Source organism: Gouania willdenowi, unplaced genomic scaffold (genome assembly GCF_900634775.1).
Source record: "Gouania willdenowi unplaced genomic scaffold, fGouWil2.1 scaffold_3_arrow_ctg1, whole genome shotgun sequence".
Classification (NCBI taxonomy): Eukaryota; Metazoa; Chordata; class Actinopteri; order Blenniiformes; family Gobiesocidae; genus Gouania; species Gouania willdenowi.
The window spans coordinates 561313-574518 of record NW_021145162.1 but is presented as its reverse complement, the minus strand read 5'-3'; the positions used below and the strand labels follow the sequence as shown (position 1 = coordinate 574518).

Here is a 13206-nt window from a genome sequence, read left to right as displayed (position 1 = left end):
TCACAAGACACTACGTGGGTTGTAAGATGCGTTGAAGAAAATAATAATATTTACTGAACAATTTGAGCCCATTTTTGCTTCATTACTTTTTATACTTTCTAGACCATGTTTAATAAAACTAGGGCCACTAATTATCTGTAATCGTGGAAAACAGACGAAAAACAAAGAAGTCAAGTTTTGAAACAAAATAAAGATGAATCTGCTCAGTTTTTATTTAAAATCAGCCACTGATAAGACACACAAATACCTCAATCACATGTTTGGGGTGAATATTAACAAACTATTTTCACCCAGAAAACAAGTGTACTGTTCTGTGGTGAATCCTCCAGGATTTATAAGTCATCTGAATGTAAATATAGAATGTGTCCACAATCTTTCAGTGTTTTTATAAATGTAAAAGCTAATAAATGATGTAAAACAGTTTGATCCACTACAAGAGTAAAAAAAAAACAAGTGAAACATTGATGATGATGATGATTGTTGATCATTTCTGAACGCAGGAATGTAAGTAGTTCATAAAACCAGGTTTTCCACACAAATAAGCATTAATCTGTTGTTAATCTCAGATTTTAAGTGTGGCTCAGACAGAAAAATGTGTCCAATTCTCACACTGCAGTAATTTCATCAATAATCTGATCAATAATCTGATCAATAATCTGATCAATAATCTGATCAATAATCTGATCAATAATCTCATCAATAATCTGATCAATAATCTGATCAATATCTGATCAATAATCTCATCAATAATCTGATCAATAATCTGATCAAATCATCCTGTTGTATTGTTTATCAATGAAGGCATTTCAAAATAAAAGTGAACTTTATCATTTTCACATATTTTAATGACATTTACAAGTGTTGGGAAAACTCCATGTTCAATGATTTCTATACAGCACAAACATAATGACATCATGGCCCCGCCTCCTTTGCTTCAGAACGCCTTCATTCACTGACTACGCTGTTTTGGTTTGTTTACGTGCGGTGGGCGTGTCAAGAGCCTGGACTAGAGAATAGGACCCTATATGAATATGGAGCATAATCATATGTTTTCTATCTACACTCTAAAAAAAATACAAAGGCTCCACTTAATTAAATTAAGGTAACAATTTGCATCAATCTTTTTAATAAATTTCAACTAAAATTTTTCAGTAAATCCAACAAGACTTTTAATGTTAGAAACTCAGTTAATTAAGCTGAACCAACTTAATTTTAATAAAATGGTTCATGTTAAATTAAGGTATCATTTTACTTAATTTAAGCTATTCCAGCTCATTTGTTTTGCATTTCTCATCACAAATATTTCAAATTGTTTCCTCAATTTCTTATCAATAACATTCATTTTATTAACATTAATACAGTTCAGTCAGTTTAATGGTCAAACGGGTTTATTGTATATAAATGCCAACTATCAAATAAACATGGAGGAGCTCCAAATGAAGACACAAAGGTCAAATATTTGCAGGAGTTTGCTGTTAAACACACACACACACAAAAAAACTTAAATTCAAATTAATATTTGAATTTTGGAAGATTGATCCCCTAAACTAAATTCAATGTGTCACTCTCTGCATGTTAAATAACAAAAATAAGGAAACACAACACTGTCATGATAAAAGGAATGCATAAAACAATGTTGCTGGTGTTTGGAAAAAAAATACATCAAATGGCTATACGCGTCCTTCCTGAATAATAGTACAACACAGTTTCTATATATATCGAACACATTAATAGTTCAAAAAATGTGTAAATCAACATATGCAAATGCAAATATACCTAGCTAAAATTGATGCAGTTTTTTTTTTTGTTTTTTTTAAGTGTTGTTGATTCAGCTTTATCATTTTTTATGCTGCCTAGATTTTGGTTTGTGCTTGTTTTAAAACTATAATGCATTATAGCTACAGTATATGTTGTTTAGTTTTTTCTATGTATTTCTGTTAAAGTCTAAATATTGATAAAACCTCAAAAGTACAAAAAATTACAATCTACTTTTCAAATGTATAATTAAATGAAGTGACTGTTGTATGTAACTGCATTTATTTTAGCTGGGTGTATCTAATCAATAACTAACTGGGAACAATACAGGTGCTGTATGTTGCACCAAAAACCAACACAAATATAACAGTGCAACATTTGTGGAATTAGAACGCAGCTTACATTTTAGAACAGCAGTTTACTTTTTACAGACATTACCTTGGGACTAGCTCACAGAGCATCCAGCTCAACGAAGATCTTTTGAAATGCCTCAAAAGTGCTCTTTAGTTCTTTTGGGTAGCTCAGGTTGAATGCATATATTAGTCCCATGAGCAAGGCACATGCTCTCGGGACAGTCAGGCCATCCAGGACTTCTGCTCCCTCAATCACCACCGTTGCGTTGGCTGGTTCAGATACCCTAACCCTAACCCAATATTCATCACTTCATCACCATCCTGGTATAAGTAGGTCAGAATCAATGTCAGTGTTTTTTTTCATATATAAAAACAACAAAAATGCAGTGTATCTGAACTTAAGAGATAACTTCAGGATTAAACCTGGGTTTAGGGAATGCCATTTAGTAGCAAAACAAACAATATTAATGGCATACTTTAAACACAAACACTGCCCACAAAGCCCAGTTCAAACTTACTTTTGCTTTCAGACAAAAACAAAACTTACTGAATATATCACAAATTGTCCTGATTATAGTTGTTATTATTCAGTTGCACTGTCTACCATCCCTAAACACAGCCCAGGTTAAATCCTGAAGTTATCAGTAGAACTGTTGGATTTACCTACCAACTGTTCTTTGAAGAGATCCTCCTCCTGTTCTCTCAGGGACACCATTAGGCTACGGATTGCAGCTTCTCTCCTCCTTTCTACAGACTGTTCCTGTAAATAATACAAGAAAATGGAATTTAAAAAACAAATCTTTAAAAAGAAATGTGCAAATCAAAAAATATAACATTTATTCATTATTGTATATTCTTTCGTTTTGGAAGTGTTGAATAATGACAATTTTAAATACAAATCTATTATGTATTCCTTTATGATTTATTTAACTAACTTTTTTATATTTTAAATGAACTGTTACATGTATTTATACCTCCAGCAGCATGTTCTTTATGTGCTGAATCTTCCTTTTTGCAGCTCCTCCTCTTGAGGACACCAAGGCCATTATTTTTGGGGTATACTGGTCCAGTTTTGCCATAAATGTTGTCTCAAGACCAACAGTGGTGATCCTTCTGAATTCTTCATTTATCTGTATAAAACACAAATAAAAAGGTGTGATTTGTTAATGTAGAAAATTGACTGACATTGCACATACCGCAAACAATTTTCTGAAACAATATTAACCTGCGTTGTATCGAAAAGAGCAGGCCATCGGTCTGTTAAGTCACTGATTGGTGGTGCTTCATTGGCAACTTCCTGCCTGCGAATGGAGAATGTCTTTGCCATTTTCTCACTGATGACCAGGCTGTTGTTCCTCTTCTTTACTTCATCAAGGAGTTCTAATCTTACATGTTCCAAAGTTCCTTCCGTTTCTCCTTGTGGGTGAGGAGGTAAATAGTTCACCTCTGCTCTTTTTGGCTTTTTGATATTCTTTGCAGGTGCTTTCTCATGTGCTTGCTTCTTTTTAAGAGAGTTCACATCAAGCTCAGGGCATCCAAGCCCTCTCAATTTAGATCTATAGCCAGCCATTTTATATTTCAATCTTTGCTGCCATCCATAGCATCCGTTATATGAACCTGGTTCTTTAAGGCGAGGATGCTTCTGAATCAGTGCCTCAGCAACATCGTTCAACTGTGCACTTGTGGGGTAGGCAACATACAGAAAGATGCTTTCAGCCAGCTTCTCAAGGATGTCTGAAAGGATTGTGGCAAAGCTGAGCTGAATTCCATCCTTTTTGAAAGCTTCATTTCCTGAGGCCAGCACAAGCTCTGTGTTATAGGCAAAAGTAGGTACTGGAAATGTAGTGGGCCAACGCTGTGTACGCTGAGTAACACAATCAGGTGATGAAAGAATCAGTGTGTCCTGCGATCCAGAAGAGCAGCCACTGCTAGCAGGATGGACAGAGTTCTCTGAATTAGGGAGCGAGGTTACTAATACACTTTCAATAGAACTGTCCACATCAGTAAAGGTCAGAGTAACTGCAGGAGGTTCAACAATGTCAACTACCTTAATGGTGTCTTTGTATTTGATGTCACTTGTTGATGTAAGAGAAAAATATTCCTCTCCAAAGTCAGCATCCTTATAATGCAAGGTAAACTTTCCATCAAGCCCAAATTTCTCTCTCACAATAGACTCAAGTTCATCCACAGTATCAGGGATTCATGAGGTAAATCCAGTTTGCGAATTTCGTGGTCCTGAAGAATGATCCGAAGTTTGACTTGAGAAGACATCAGGGTATCTATAAGAGAAAACATTACATCAGTTTGGGTTATAGAATGTGTGCAGACACATCACATACTGTAAGCATTTAGTATGGGAGAAGAATATGGCCACTAAAAAGTCCTCTAGATAAATACAAGCTTTGGACTTAGACTTTTCATCACATTTATCATAAAAACTAGTATGCTGAGAGGTTTTTACATTACACTGTGACATTTCCTTATCATCAAACTTCGCAGCAAGTGTTATGTTTGTGTCCATAAGAATACTTCTACAGACTCTACTGCAAAAGATCCTATATGTCTGCTTATACTATGACTACATGTTGAATATATTTATGTCTATGTCTAAATGACAAGAATAGGAAGAAAGCTTTGTTCACATTAACATTTACCTCTGAAGAATAATGTAATAAAAATAAAGCTACAAAGTTTACCATCTTGATGTAAACATGAGGTCCATAATACTGAGATCGACAACTACAACTCAGATTACGTTTTTACATCTCCATATTAGCAGAGTCATGAAGAGCCAAACATCCTCTTCTCCTCAGCGAGAATCAATGTGGTCTGGGTTTAAAAGTCATACCATGCTTCTGGCAAATCGAGACACTCGTATTGTCCCATGTTTGATGGTATGCTGACCCCTTTGCCATCTATGGTACATAAATGTAGCACTTCTGGGTCACCATGCGCTTCCCTGCAACACTGTATGCTGCCATAGGGAAGATGTCAAACAATTCACTAGGCTCAATTAGTTTAACACTTCTTGTGTTTTCAAGCTCATAGCTTCGAAGATGCTCAATATACCATGAATTTAAACATTTCACAATGGAGTCAACCTTCCCATTTACAACAACAAGCTGTATCAATTCTACAAAATCTGGCAGACCACCTGTTGAGCCATGTGCCAAGATCATGCCAGTTGTGTAACTGGTGCCATTGTAGCACCCTGTGTTTGCCATGTGGACAAATGATTCACCAGGGAATTTTGATTCCACTGCTTTCTTAATGTCTTCCCTCAGCACAGTCAAATCCACTGTTGACAGTTTTGCTACCTGTAGAGGTTTAACAATTTTACTGCCATGTAGTTGGTATGCGATCATTAACTGATGCTTCACTGCAAGAGACAACAGAATGTTTCGGAAGCTATGCGTATGCCTGACCACACGCTTAAAAAAGCTGTGCTTAGCTTCAAAGAGCATAGTCCACAAAGACACAAGTGGACCAAAAGCCTTTATCAGGTGTGGGTAGTGTTCGAGAAAATGATGCTTCGGAATAAGTCTTTCCTGAGGGAAAACTTCCAGGAATCTTTGCCGATGCTCAGAAATCTTGCTGTCAAGGAAACAAATAGTGAGGTCTGTATGAACAGGAGAAAGGACAAGCTCAACTATGTCCTTAAGGTTCAGAAGGATCAGCCATGCTGGTTCATTCTCAGGGATTCTTTCTCCAACTATCAAAGGAAGGAGGCGAAGCAAAGCCCAGTTTTCATGGGCATTCCCACCAACAGTTTTCCTTGCAGCAAAAGTCAGTGGAACTGGTTGTGGTGCATCCGTTCTATCTGCCCATCTGTATGGGAACTCTTTGATTAAGTTATTTAATTCATTGAGTGTGAAATATTTCTCTTTGATTAAGGCATTTAGGCATAGTGCTAACTCTAAAGGCACAATACCTTCAAATAGATCATGTAGCAAATCAGGTGGGTAGCCAGATAAAACATTGAAGTATTTTAGTTTGTCAGTCAGTGGGCACTGTCTCTTTACTCCATGACAATGAGATGCACTTGTATCTCTCTGCGCTGTCTGAACATGCACCTTGTGCTCTTGTGTTGTCCGAGGACAAAATGCTCCTGTTTTAACTTCACTCACCTGGAATTGGGATCTTTCACCAAGACAGAACCTGCAGACGTGTGTACTTGAGAAGCTCTCCACAAACCCTCCGATAGAGTGGGCACCTAGGTTATCTGCAACGACACAATACACAGTACCTTTGACTCGAAGACCTAGTGAAGGAATGTAAAGCCCCTCTTCTTCTAGGCTGGCAAGGTCTTTTAGCAGTGGTTCTAACACAGCACTATAGCCAAATTTTTTAACATCATCAGCCTTGCAGAGAATGGCAAGGTAGATTGATGTCAGCGAGGATCTGAGCAATGGTGGCACATTAGCTAAAACCCAATACACAGCAGTAATTTTGTGTTTTTTTCTTGATGTGCCAAGTGGATTACACACTTCAAAATCATCCACATACAGAATGAGAGAAATGGCTGGATTGTTTTCTGATAGCAATGTATTGTTTTTAAAATGTATGCCATCATGAAATGATTTGTAGAAGTGAGTATCAGACCTGCTGTCTGCTTCAGAGCTATGTCTGAGCAAATCCTGGATCTCTTTCTTCTTCAAAACCTCATGTAAGGACTTTAAAATAGGTACATATTGGAAACTTCTTTTCTCCCTAGCACTGAGAATGTACTCTATAGGTTCCACCATGGAAAAATGCTCCTTGAAATACTCTCTTCTTTTGTAGGAGGTGGACAGAGGAGCATTATGTCCTAGAGCTAATGTAATTGGGTTAGATTTACATAGGTCTGTCGCCATCTCTGAGATGATAAAATCATCAACCTCACAATTATGCTTCTTTAAGCATGACCGTAAAATATCTTTTAAAAGAGGACCTGAAGCTGATGAAGAAATGAAGTGAAGTTCTTCCACTAACTCATCAATACACCTTTGTGGTACATTGAATAAGCTCTCCATCTTCAGCAGCAGGTGGGCAACATTTTTTTCAATTAAGTATGGCAGTTCTCTCATTTCTTCATCTTCAGGATCTTCACTCACTGTACCCTACATATCCTCCTCAATAGGATCGTCTCCTGTATTTGAAGGATTAACATACCTCTGCAAGAGCTCAGGCCTGAAGTCATCCAGGGAATGAGGAGTGTGTTTCCGGCTCCTATGAGAGGCAAATGTTCCATAAATGTTTGTTTTAAAAGAGCAATTTTCAAAAACACAAGACACGGTTTCCTGCTTTTTTAAATGACGGCCAATGTGTTCAAAGTATTCTCTTTGTGGAGATTGTGTTTAAAGAACAACATGAACATTTAAAGGACAGAACTTCTGTGCGTGTCCCTGTCTCACGTGTTGAATGGCTTCTTGACAGATGGGTTCTCAGGCTGCCCCATGTTTTAAACGAACAATAACACTCCCAATAGAGGCAAGGGAGAAATTCTCCACCATGACCATGTCTAAGTCTATAATGCTTTAAAAGATCAGTTCTTCTTGACACTTCAAATTTGCAAATTTTACAGGTCCAATTCATTTTTAAAAACTAAGCAAAGCTCTGTCTAAACTGCTTGATTTTTTTTTTTTTTTTTTTTTTCCAATTGTTTAGTATTTCAAAGCTATAGTGCTTTAAACCTGTGCAGTATCACATTTAGAAAAACTTGTAGCCTATGATGTGTTTCTAAATTGAATTTGGAAAAAACTAAAAATTTGCTAGCAACCAACTGCAAGTGAATTTAACAAGAAAAAAATAATGAAAATGAAACAACAGAAGTTGTGTTGACTACACACACATTTCAATCATTCCTAACTTCAGAAAATGCTACGTGTTTCAATAGCAAAACAGAAAAATACCCAGGCCTCCTGCAGCCTTACCAAAAAGGAAACCTTTTCTATGGCGTCTCTACAAGTAATGTCGGTGTTTTTAACGCATTGCACATAAACACAGACCAACACGTATAGACTTAAAACTTAAATTTATCTCATAAAATAATTTGTTACAGGTTTAGTTGAGACCGTCAAGTGATTAGCTATCACCATGCAGAGTGGAGCTAACCTGTAGGTTAGCTTCTTCAATGTAGTGCAAACTTTAAAAAAAAATAAATAAATAAAATAAATAAATAAATAAAAATTTGGACCAAACAAAACACCAATCCCTCGTAACCTTTGCAGCGACACAATTAACGTTTAATAATAAAATAATTCGGCTGCCTGCCACAGTAACAAAAACATGAACCATGCAACAGAAGACGTCTGTGTTTGACGGTCACCTCGGCAGGAATAAACGGTTGAGGGGCGGTTGTTTCGCGGAGGGAAGTCACTGCTGAAGCAGCCAAGGGTCTACCATTTACAATCACGAAATTAGCTTAATATCAATTTTGTCTGTGTTAAAAAAAACGAATTCTTGTACCGTTTGCTGATACAGTTAGTAGCGGTTATGAACAAAATAAATCAAAACAGGTACTTACCTAGTGATAATCCATAGGAACTCTTGTTTTCTTCTGATTTTTTTAAATTTTCCAACAGGTGTTAACGGTCGCAGCCTCGCGCCTCTCTTCTTCTTCTTCTTCTTCTTCTTCTTCTTCTTCTGTAGTTTATTGGCGGGTGGCGCTCATCAGAGAAATGTGCATTTTCCGCCACCTACTGTATCGGAGTATGAACCAGAGTTTTGTCCTTTTCCCTAAGTCATAATAATTTTAACTTCATTCAAAACATTACCCACATTAATCTCCATCCCCTGACGGTGTAAATCCTGAAGCATTGGCTCCTCTATGTATGTGATTGCACGATAAAAATCAGCTCAATCTGCCACTAGGAAAGAACATCCTTTTTTTTTCCTTCAAAATAAAAGCTCATATTACTATGCACATGACCTGTGCTTTTGTTTTGAAATAAAGGATGTTTAATGTGGTCGGTCGGTTGCTCAAAGGTCCTCAAAAGAAACCTCAGAATAGAACCTCACCTCTTTAAGACTTATGAAAGAGAACATCTCTACTTAAAGCATGATTGGAAAGTCTTACATAAATTCAGCCCTTAGACGTTTACAAAAACATTTTGTCTTACTTATTTTACGTTTATTTATTTAATTTTTTTTTTTTTTTTTTTTGTCTGCACATGCTGTTGAAGGTTAACACTACAAGAAGTGCAATCTTTAACAGCAATGCATATTTTCTTATTGCAATTAAATAAATGTATTTATTTCATTGCATAATTGTGACCATCACCAGCCCTCCCTAGGGAAGGGTAAATACTTTATTAAAGGGAGGATGTAAAAGAGAGAGGGCAGTGTTACACCAAGGTGGGGGGGGTGGAGGGGGTGGGGAAGTATTTATTTAAATTTATATTTTTCAGTTATTTATCATCTGCCAGTTGCCGGTTGTGATTCAGCTCAGACAATGAAGAAGGTGGAACTGATTTTGGGTTTGCCCTTTGGTCATGCAAACGTTTTGTTGAAAATGTATACATATTTAAGTTGACAGTTTTTCTATATTTTCAGCTGGACCAACTTATTAAATAAGTTATCAACTTGTTATAATAAGTCCATGTAACAAATGTAATGTCCAATGTGTCCACCCTGTCATGTGGGAGTACCCCAGGGCTCTGTTCTGGGGCCTGTTTTGTTTTTATTGTACCTGATGCCTCTTGGTCGGTTGATCCGTGGTTTAAAAATGTTTCTTATCATTTTTATGCTGATGATATCCAGTTATACTGCTCTTTAATGACTCAGAGTTTCACTTTTTACTGAGTTCTTGGACTGTATCTCATGCATCAAAAACTGGTTTTCATCAAACTACCTCCAGATAAACCCCAACAAAACTGAAACTCTGATCATCGCCCCTGATAAAAAGATCCCACTTATTAAGAACTCTCTCGGTGATTTGGGTTCATCAGTGAAATCCAGCATCAGAAATCTTGGGGTTGTGTTTAACCCAATCGATGTCTTTGGAGGGCCACTGTCGTCAACTGACTAAAAACTGTTTTTACCATCTGAGAAATATCTCAAAAGTGAGGCATCTACTGTCCAAACCTGATCTGGAACTGGTCATCCATGCTTTTATTTCGTCCCGCATTGACTACTGTAACTCAGTTTTTACCTGTTTTAATAAGTCGACCCTGTGTAAACTCCAAATGGTTCAAAATGCTGCTGCCAGACTTTTGACCGGTACGTCCAGAACATCACACATTACCCCGATACTTTCCTCCCTGCACTGGCTCCCTGTCAAGTTCCGGATTGAATATAAAATACTGGTTCTAACATTCCGGGCTTTTCATGGCCAGGCTCCTCTATACATTTCAGACATGTTGTGTCCCTACACTTCAGGACGCAGCCTTCGATCCTCAGGTCAGGGTCTACTAAGGTTCCCAAAAACCAAATTTAAAACCAGAGGAGACCTGGCGTTCCAGGCTGCAGCCCCCAGACTCTGGAATGGTCTGCCCCAGTCTCTCCGGGAGATGAACTGCGTGGACACTTTTAAAAAACATTTGAAGACTTCGCTTTTCAAAAATGCTTTTAGTTAACAAGATTTTATTTTCAATTTTTACTGCCCTTTTATGATGCTACACATGTGATGTAAATGTATGTTAATTGTTTCTGTGTACAGCACTTTGTGATTTTATCTGCGAAAAGCGCTTTATAAATAAATACTACTTACTTACTTACTTAGTCTTTATGTTTGAAAAATCTCTTGATTTTAAGCTCAACTAACAACCCCATGAATCATTTCTTAGAGTGTACTAATAGTCAGAACATTCTGGTCATGTCTACATGTTTGTCATTTATAGAAATGATCCATTCTTCTCACAGCAGGAACCATCACATGTGATCTGATGGACAAACGTCTCACCTCCATCTCTCTCTGAAACACAAAACTCTGGCCTCTGGGCTGGAGCATCTGTGTGGTTTACCTCCTTGGAAAAGTATCCATAGCCTTTCATCAGAGAGTTATTTTAGGATGGATGAGGATGGATGAGGATGGTTGATGATGGATGAAGGGATGGATGAGGATGGTTGAGGATGGATGAGGATGGATGAGGATGGATGAGGATGGTTGAGGATGGACGAGGATGGATGAGGATGGTTGATGATGGATGAGGATGGTTGAAGATGGATGAGGATGGATGAGGATGGATGAGGATGGATGAGGATGGTTGAGGATGGATGAGGATGGATGGGGATGTTTGTGGATGGATGAGGATGGATGAGGATGGCTGTGGATGGATGAGGATGGTTGTGGATCGATGAGGATGTATGAGGATGGTTGAGGATGGATGAGGATGCTTGTGGATGGATGAAGATGGTTGAGGATGGATGAGGATGGATGAGGATGGTTGTGGATGGATGAGGATGGTTGTGGATGGATGAGGATGGATGAGGATGGATGAGGATGGTTGAGGATGGATGAGGATGGATGGGGATGTTTGTGGATGGATGAGGATGGATGAGGATGGATGAGGATGGTTGAGGATGGATGAGGATGGTTGAGGATGGATGAGGATGGATGAGGATGGATGAGGATGGTTGTGGATGGATGAGGATGAATGAGGATGGCTGTGGATGGATGAGGATGGTTGTGGATCGATGAGGATGGTTGAGGATGGATGAGGATGGTTGAGGATGGATGAGGATGGATGAGGATGGTTGTGGATGGATGAGGATGGATGAGGATGGTTGAGGATGGATGAGGATGGATGAGGATGGATGAGGATGGATGAGGATGGTTGAGGATGAATGAGGATGGTTGAGGATGGATGAGGATGGATGAGGATGGTTGAGGATGGATGAGGATGGTTGAGGATGGATGAGGATGGTTGAGGATGGATGAGGATGGATGAGGATGGTTGAGGATGGATGAGGATGGATGGGGATGTTTGTGGATGGATGAGGATGGATGAGGATGGTTGTGGATCGATGAGGATGTATGAGGATGGTTGAGGATGGATGAGGATGCTTGTGGATGGATGAAGATGGTTGAGGATGGATGAGGATGGTTGAGGATGGATGAGGATGGATGAGGATGGATGACGATGGTTGTGGATGGATGAGGATGGATGAGGATGGATGAGGATGTTTGAGGATGGATGAGGCTGGATGGGGATGTTTGTGGATGGATGAGGATGGATGAGGATGGCTGTGGATGGATGAGGATGGTTGTGGATCGATGAGGATGTATGAGGATGGTTGAGGATGGATGAGGATGCTTGTGGATGGATGAAGATGGATGAGGATGGTTGATGATGGATGAGGATGGATGAGGATGGTTGAGGATGGATGAGGATGGTTGTGGATGGATGAGGATGGTTGAGGATGGTTGAGGATGGATGAGGATGGATGAGGATGGTTGAGGATGGATGAGGATGGTTGAGGATGGATGAGGATGCTTGTGGATGGATGAAGATGGTTGAGGATGGATGAGGATGGTTGAGGATGGATGAGGATGGATGAGGATGGATGAGGATGGTTGTGGATGGATGAGGATGGTTGTGGATCGATGAGGATGTATGAGGATGGTTGAGGATGATGAGGATGCTTGTGGATGGATGAAGATGGTTGAGGATGGATGAGGATGGTTGAGGATGGATGAGGATGGATGAGGATGGTTGTGGATGGATGAGGATGGATGAGGATGGATGAGGATGGATGAGGATGGATGAGGATGGTTGTGGATGGATGAGGATGGATGAGGATGGATGAGGATGGTTGAGGATGGATGAGGATGGTTGAGGATGGATGAGGATGGATGAGGATGGATGAGGATGGCTGTGGATGGATGAGGATGGATGAGGATGGCTGTGGATGGATGAGGATGGTTGTGGATCGATGAGGATGTATGAGGATGGTTGAGGATGGATGAGGATGGATGACGATGGTTGAGGATGGATGAGGATGGATGAAGATGGTTGTGGATGGATGAGGATGGATGAGGATGGATGAGGATGGTTGTGGATGGATGAGGATGGATGAGGATGGATGAGGATGGTTGAGGATGGATGAGGATGGTTGAGGATGGATGAGGATGGATGAGGATGGTTGTGGATGGATGTGGATGGATGAGGATGGCTGT

General features: G+C 39.1%; 1 protein-coding gene and 2 long non-coding RNA genes across 3 annotated transcripts in view; 1 reads left to right on the top strand and 2 right to left on the bottom strand.

The window, feature by feature from the left end:
* The window catches only part of LOC114460090 (thrombospondin type-1 domain-containing protein 7A-like), a 289728-nt gene that overhangs the window by 57884 nt on the left and 218638 nt on the right, over positions 1 to 13206 (top strand).
* Positions 2839 to 3394, bottom strand: LOC114460100 (uncharacterized). The gene is made up of 3 exons (XR_003673545.1): positions 3334 to 3394; positions 3083 to 3238; positions 2839 to 2862 (listed from the first exon to the last, which is right to left on the bottom strand). It is a non-coding gene; the product is annotated as an uncharacterized LOC114460100 (long non-coding RNA).
* Positions 4186 to 7420, bottom strand: LOC114460098 (uncharacterized). Its single transcript, XR_003673544.1, has 3 exons — positions 7260 to 7420; positions 6236 to 6330; positions 4186 to 4387 (listed from the first exon to the last, which is right to left on the bottom strand). It is a non-coding gene; the product is annotated as an uncharacterized LOC114460098 (long non-coding RNA).